Source organism: Haliotis asinina, chromosome 4, assembly GCF_037392515.1.
Source record: "Haliotis asinina isolate JCU_RB_2024 chromosome 4, JCU_Hal_asi_v2, whole genome shotgun sequence".
NCBI classification, from domain to species: Eukaryota; Metazoa; Mollusca; class Gastropoda; order Lepetellida; family Haliotidae; genus Haliotis; species Haliotis asinina.
The window spans coordinates 6,817,279-6,826,315 of NC_090283.1; positions in this window are offsets into that span (position 1 = coordinate 6,817,279).

Here is a 9,037-nt window from a genome sequence, read left to right on the forward strand (position 1 = left end):
CAAAAGTTTATCACAAAAACCTAGCCCGTTTATTAATTGCCCTTAAAACCCCATTTTTAAGTTCTCTCTTCTACTAAGTTATCCCAGCAGTCACTCTCCCTATTCAAAATTAAGCTCCATCCCATGGTTTTCATTAACGTTCCTCTCCAAATGGCAGCAACCATGGCACTTATACAGTGGAACTGCAACAGTCTCCGAGCACATGGGCATGAGCTTAAGGCCCTCATTACCAATAACGAAATTTATTGCTCTGCAAGAAACAAAACTATCACCCAAAAGCACCCTCAAAATCCCAGGCTATGTTTTTATTCGACAGGACAGACCTCGGTCTACTAACCATAATCCTCGGAAATTTTATTCATTTCAATGCTACTGTCGAACCCATTCGGCGGGAGTGCAGGATAATGACATCTCCAAATAAAACATGCAATAATATATTCAACGAGTCGGATTTACGAGTCATAGGAATTATGTATGGAATGTACTGATTCTCAGCTTTATATCACCTTTCGACATATCCAAGAATTTTATCTGGAATTAATTACATAGTGTAAATGGGTAAATGTTAAATTCTACACAGATATTACCATATTTAGTGAGTTTATTGTGATTTTGTTTGATAAACCGTCCAACATACACAATGTTGACAGCCGTAGGTGACCCGAAAGGGCGTGGCCAAACTCGCGGTTTTTCTAAGTGACTAGACACGATGGATGTTTGACAATACGCGTTCATGAGCGGAATCTGAACTCATATACATTGAAAGAAAACGACTCAATACACGGGGGCACGGTGGGCGAGCTGGCTCAGGCGCCAGGCTAGTGATCCAGCGAGGTTGAGGTTTCGAGATCGAGCCATCTGTGACCGGGTGTAAAAACCTTGGAGTCAACTTTGTGTGCAGACTCTTTCAGTGTTGTCACAACCCCTAGTGTACAATACACAACCCTGTGCACTTAAAAGAACCCACGAATCCGTTGGTATATGACCAGATGGTGGCCACATGTACACGTGCATACACCTAGTTGCGGGTACAGCAACGTGCAGTAAACTTGGACAAAGTGCTGTGACTATGTGTCCCAGTCCACCCAGCTGTCAATTGGGTACCTCGTTAGGATGAGAGAGCCACAATAAACTCGGTGCGCCTAGTGGCAGCAAGAGTTGTATACTCCCAAGGGAGTTGAGATTGAAATACGATGTGCTGTTGAGATTGACATCCGGTGGTCGAGGGAAAAATACCTAGCGCCTAGAGAAATTGCCTTGCAGTTTGATTTGTGCGCTATATAAGAACACTTAACTAACTAACTAACAATACCTGTATAATGCAGATCATGAAACAATATTACAACATTTGTAATTGTCTCCACCCTTGATGAAACCGGAAGCATGTACACGGCATGGCACCCGTGGAGGTAAAATATAACCAATTTGGAAAACGATTATTGATACATTTTCTACATTCAAATTATCGTAAGATCCATATCATACACTAGAATTACTTTTCAATTGTTTACTGTTAGTTGTGTTGAATAGCAGTTGTTATTTGTTGCTTGTGTTGTAGTATTTTTCCTCCTCAAGTTAGACACACATGCGTTGATCTCTAGCTTAGCAAATCCAAAGTCGATGATTTTTGCGGTAGACTTTTTTCAAAGAATGTTCTGACACGAGGAGACATAAATTGTGAGTGTGTCACAACAATAACATTATATATTTCTGTGTATACCGTCACCGGTCATCGTCTGTGTAAATCAGTATTTATTTTAGACATTAAAACAGTTAAACATCACATCTTTTGTTCACTAATCTGGAGCAAAATTGAAATTATTCTGTTACTTCAAAAAGCAGAGCTTTCGGCCTACTGTGCTGTAGGTAATGTTTCAGATCAAATTGTTTGAAGTTTGTGCATATTTGTATAAAAAGTCTTGTCATGTGACACAGTCCGTGGCTCCATAGAGTTTTTAGATATATTTATGAACATACCCTTACGTAAATGCACACTGCCTATGCTCAGATTTTACTGTTAAAACAGACTTCATCTGGGAAACAGACTGATGATCCAAACTCTTGGAGCAATGATTACACTGACAGCGATTGAAAGAGATACTCATATTTTTCATGTGATGAAATTTTACGAAGTAATATGAAAATATCATACCAGACCCAGAATAATTTTGTTGTAGTGGTGTTGTGAATATGGAATAGCAAAACGATAATTAATTGTTGAGCAGGAGGTGCAACATGTGTTAGTGTCTGTCATTAAGGGAATGTATGGTGGCACATACTGAGCTCTGCAATGATTTTTTTTTCTTGTCCAGTTTGGAGCTGTTTAATTAAGATTTCAATTTGGAAATTTTTATTGCCATATATATGTGGCAAAGGCATATATCCAATGCTTCCAGATCCCAAACGAAAAACTGCACTTGACATTTTGTTATTCAAAGAAGACTGTTCTTGACATTTCCTGTTTTATGATGGTTTAGGCTATTGAACACTAAATAAGTATGTCATTGTCAGACATTTCAGCAAACTGAATCCTTGAAAGTTCAATAGATTCATTTCATATTGCGACATTGCTCCTAAACCCAGGAAAAGATAATAAGGTAGGACAGTTTCTATTTACAGAATATGAAGCCTGTTTACTTTCATTAGAGACAATATAACTCATTACGTGTTTATGGTTTCTCTTTTCATCAAATGATAACATTTTCTGATAAATATACTGTTACTGCAACATTATAAATGACATGTGTCATGTGTGATTCAAACTAATTCACCAAAGAGGTACTGTTGAAAACAAAAATAGTTCATCACCCATTTGTGTTTCATGTACATTGTAGCAAGATATTATAAATAAATAAAATACACAAAGTATTATGAAACATCTATCCATATATTTCATGGTATAGATGTAGTTGTATTAAAGCATTGTGTTAAATTGTCAGTTCTCCACATCACTGAGAGACATTAATTAAAATTTGGTTATTTACTCTTTGCTAATGCATTGGCAGATCCCGAGTGTCTTTGCCCATGACTATTTGGGAGAGAAAAATACCTGTCCTATTATTAAGATCAATTAGCATATGAAAATATATGAAAAGATTTAAAGTTGTAATCAGCTATGAAAGATAAAGCATTGGCAAATCTATGATAATTATTCATCAAGAACGTTATTTTATTACACAAAATTATGAATGTAATTCAACTTGTTCTAAAATGAAACATATAATTTTTGCCTACATGTAATATGAACGCAATATTTATTGAATCATCCCCGCTTTCATGTGAAACTATAACTGAAAATATATTTCAATGTATAAAACTTGTATCGTGCAGTTGCTTCTACACTATATCGTCACAAAAAGAAAGGCATGAATGTTATTTTGAAACACAAATGCCACGCCCATATCCGCGCACCTGTTGTTGAGGCTGATGTTTGTAAACGTTTTTGTGTCGGACCATGTGAAAAAAAAACAAGCTAGGATCAACATGCATCACAATTATATCTTTGCTATCTCTATATTTAGTGGACAATAAAGTAATGTGCCTAATATGAACAAAAATTCAAATACAAGATACTGATAAACTTGCATCTGTAGTGATGATCGACTACTGTTTCCGGGTCTCGGGAGCATACAAGGTCAAACTGGTTCGGCTATGTGCGAATTGTATAGTAAAAAATACACCAATAAATTACTATGAGCTCTGATTAATCATTTTAAACAGATACGTCTGCTAAATGTGGGTTTGCCAGACGAAATATCTCGAACTTTTCTGTTATATTCAATAACGAATGAATTTCATCAGGCAATCCCTGTCTGTGACATTACATCAGGTGACCTTTGCACTTACTAGAAAACAAGTTAGATTTCACGATCTTAATTTTCGTCTATCTCTCGTCATACTAAACGGAAAATGATCAATGAAACTCTTGTAGAATGAGAGATTCTCCCTCTTTCGCTAGGTTTTACACAGAAGAGTTCTGTAAACTTTCTTCTGATCAAAATAGCTATATTTTATGTAGGAGTTGGACGACGCGCGCTATGTTTGCTTTTCGTACATGTAAAACCGGCTTTTTGCGGGTTTGTGCAAAAATTAATGAACCATAACACTTGAAATCAACACTCGTGATTGTTTATAAATCATGTATTTTATTCTGCTATTTTCATGACATGACACGTTTAAATAAACGTAATAGTGCCATTTCAATAAGACCTGTGATTTGATTACGACGATCTTTTTTTTCAGAATTAATTTTTAACTTATCGTCGCGCGGATATTTGCCGATACAAATATACGAAATTAAAGTCAGATACTTATGAAATATCAGTAATAAGAATACTGAAATCGGTTTGCGCTAATTGGACCATTTAATCGGTTCCTAATTAAAACGCATCTGGCTGTCAATCGAGTAATTCAGGTAAATGCGGGAAAATTTGCATTATTTATATTTGTCTTTTAAATAACCTGTACGTTTGATATTTTCTGGATATTTTAAAAAAATAATGTTTATATCTAGTATTAATGAGCCAAATATTTTTTCAGTTGTTTCTTATTTAGTGACACACCGACTGTTTGAAATCACCCACCCTCTCATCAACGCCTGATGCTGAATTTAATTCAGCAATTCAGTTCAGATATAAATGGAACTCGCCTAAGCGACTGGCTAAACAACCAATACCTAAACACTCTAAACGACAATCAACCTACACGTTACCCCCTCTCAAATCTACAGTCACCCACACCCATCGACATAACAATCACTACACCCAAACTTAAACATGCTTGTACATGGGAGGTCCACGATGACACCTGGGGCAGCGACCACTGCCCCATCAAAATCACAATAAACTCACACATCTTCACTCCCACCACATTCACCAACACCACACCCACCACACCTACAGAAACCAGATACAACCTCAAGAAGCAAACTGGCACAAATTCAACACACTATGCAATCAAATCGACACCACCACCATCCAAGACCCCGACATCAGTATCTTCAACGACAATTACACAAATGCCATCCTAAATATAACCAATAAATGCAGTCGCACTTTTCGATTCAACCCCACACAAAAACCAGTCCCTGGTGGAACACAGAAATAATCAATGCCAGAAAGGCAAGAAAAAAGGCCCTTAATCAATCAAAAAGGGGCCGTCCTAAATTAGCTTCAGCTAAAAAAACTAAGAAATCAAACCAAAGCAATAATAGGAGCAGCAAAATTTAATCACTGGAAACAAATCTGCTCCGCACTCAGGCTCTCTCGACTCTAGACTAGGCTCATGGGGAATAAATTTAAAGCCATAAAGGGTATTTAAAAACACCAACATTTCACCTAACCACAAACAAAGCTAAGGCAAACAAGTTTGCCGCCCACTTTTCGGTCATCAGTAGCTCCACGAACTACCCACCTGCTTTCCAAAACACCATCAAAAACCACCCAACACACACCCAGCAGCCACCCTACCCTGAACATCCCATAAACAGAATCATCAACATACACGAATTAACATCAGCACTTAAAAACGAACAAAAACAAAATCAAAACAAATAATCAAAAAAACAGCCTCAGACCCTGCTCCAGATACACTCACATCCACTATACTCAACAAATTCCCACCCAACATGCAACATATCACCCTCACCCTCTTTAATTAAATCTGGACGTCTGACTCTACCCCAGACACTTAGAAAACAGCCAGGTTGGTACCAATCCTCAAGCCTAGGAAAGCCAGCTCTGAGCCTGATTCTTACCGCCCTATCTCTCTCACCTCCCACCTCTTTAGAAAGTTTGCAAACTTTAGAAACTATCATTAATAACAGGCTCAAACGTCAAATTCTAACCAAAAACCTTATTAAAGAGTACCAGATCGGCTTCACTCCGAACCGACAATATTTAGACCATATTTTACATTTGGAACAAGACATCAAGAAAGCCCATGCACAAAAATAATGCACTATGGTCATATTTAATTTATGGTTTTCTACAGCAAAATTCCAAAAACATGCCATTCACGGACGCATTCTAAATTTCATTCACTCCTTTCCAAACAACACACAAATAATTCTCAAAACTCACAACACCCTTTCAGACCCTTAGAAATTGAGATGACATTTCTTTCTGGACGTCCTCCACCTCAGTTAAAGAAGTCACCATCAAATGTCAAAAATGCTTAATTACATTCAAAATTGGGCCCATAAGTGGGGGTTCCTCATAAATGTCAAGAAAAACTGTGGGCATTCCCATCAAAACTCCCTATATGAAAAAATTATAACCCACCCTTCACCTTAATAACCAAAAAGCAAAGTTACAAAAGAAACCAAATTCCAAGGCGTAATGTTTGATTAACACCTAACATGGACACCCCACATTCATAATTTGGTCAACTCCTGTCAAAAAGAACTCTACTTAATGAGCGTCATCAGCGGCACAAACTGGGGTGTTCACTCGCTTGCTGGGCTGGGGCCCAACACGACCCACTGTTCAAACACATCACACAAAAATATGACCAAATAAAGAAATCTACACTAAAAAAATGTAAATCTAACCCACATAAGACCCCCTACCTCACCCATCTCTACACTCACAACAACTAAACAATGTACAGCACACACCTCCAATTACAAGATACATTCACGACAAACCACCACCCACCACTGACACCACCCTCAACTCCATCCTCCAACTCTTACCCAAAAAACACTACCAAACCAACTATAACTAAAATCTCACTCGACTACATCAACTCAAACTATCCCACCCACACCCAAATGTACACCGACGCCTCTATCTATCCAAACAAACTCACCGTCATAGGCATACATGTACAACAAACCTCCTCCCTCCTCCACTACAACCAATCTCCATTACATCAAACATACCTCCATAAACACTGCAGAACTAACAGCAATCCTCACCGCACTTTACCTAATCCCCTCACTTCCCCAATTTAACTTAATATACCTCTCCGACTAACTTAGCTGTATCAAACAAATACACAACATGCACTCAAAGTCACGTCCAGATCTCATCCACAATATAGTCATTCAAACAGATTTATTCCAACGACTAAATAAAAACAAGACATTCCTATGGATCCCCAGCCACACAAACATACCTGGCAACGACAAAGCAGACACAGCAGTCAAACTTGCAACAACCCACATATCACTCAACATTAACTTCCACACATCCAAAACAGAAATCAAACAATTCATTGAATCCAACATACAACATATAAACCTTCAACATCACATCAGCACCAATAAATCTATATGGGTCAACTCTATAATTAAATCACCAATTACTAAAATCCCACATACTCCAGCATGCAACGCACTGACACGGCCATAAACAGACTCATCACAGGCATCACAAACTTATAGAAACGAAACAGACATACAGACGGCCTATACATTGTCAGTTCCTGAAGCACTTAACGGAATCATGTTTAGAGACTCTCTTAAACATTTTTGTGATATTTGGACCTCTGGAAACTTCTTCATGGCGTGATGCTATAGTTATCCTGGAGATGATCATACCGATCCTTCAAACTATCGACCTCCTTCACTTACTAGATGCGTTTGCAAAACCATGGAGCGCATGATCAATAATCGACTAGTTTTGTACTTGGAAAACAAAACCTAATTACGGATATTCAATGTCCTTTCCGCATAAAAGCACATGACTTGCATGGAGGCACATGACTTGTTGAAAGTCGTGTCTAATTCAAAGGAGGGGAAGGGGATCAAGCTACTATCCTACACCTATACAGATCACTTGCCCGCTCGAATCTTGATTATAGCTCCATTGTGTATGGTTGAGCCTGCAACATCAACCTAAAATTATTAGATTCAGTTCATAATCAGGGTCTGACACTGTCTTGGGTCTGTCAGAAGTTCTTCTGTTGACAGTCTTTACATAGAGACCGATGAGCCTTCCTTTAAACTTCCCTTAAAACTACCTTTGCAATATATTATTAAATTATATTCCAATGAGTCTAATCCTGCATTTAACTGCATCTTTATACAACAAAACATCTTCTCTAGTTCCGCCTATTGGGCTCTGAATTAAGCCATTTATTACTGCTGCCGGTATTGAGCTGGAAAATATAACACTTTCCCAATTTCTTTCTTCTCCTCCTTGGCAATTGGTTAGGCCACAAGTTGACTTAACGTTAACTACATTTTAAAAATCAGAAACTAATGACTTACAATATAATCAAGAATATAATCAATTGAAACATAAATATAGCAATTACAAATCCTTGTTTACAGATGGGTCCGAGGAAGGAGACGCAGTGGCTTGTGCCACTGTCATTTTCACAGCTGAAGCTATCGCCATATTAAAGGCTCTTAAATATATTCAAAGACACCCTAAACATAAACAGTATATAATCTATTAAGATTTTTTTTCTTTCAGACTGTTATCAATATTTCTTCTAACATCCACTTTTAATAGAAATTATTGAATTGTGTAATGATCTTGCTACTGGCCAATACGACATCGTCTTTTGTTGGTTACCTAACCATATGGGCATTTCTGGTAACACAATGGGCGATCTTGCTAACAAGGCAGCACTCAACAAATCTGTGACACTACCTCTTACTCCATACACTTATTACAAAGCCCACATTAGATCTTACATCCGTCATCTGATGCAGAAGAAGTGGGACAATCAAGTAGGTATTAACAAATAGCACGCAATAAAACCTTATATTGGCTACACATACTTGGGTTGTAAGTCCAGATTTGAAGAGGTTATCATGCGACGATGTCGTATTGACCACAAGATACAAATACATACTAAAAGGTGTCGATCCTCCGTTCTGTATCCCTTGTGATGAAAAAATCACGGTCAAGCAAATTTTGCTTAACTGTGTTGAGTATTCCATCACAAGGAACAACTATTTCAAATCACAAACTATGTAGGATCTTTTTAACACTACCAGTTGTCATTTAATTATTGCCTTTTTAAAAGAATTAAGTATGTTAACTGATTTGTAAATAGATACATTTGTTATAATTGGAAGTTG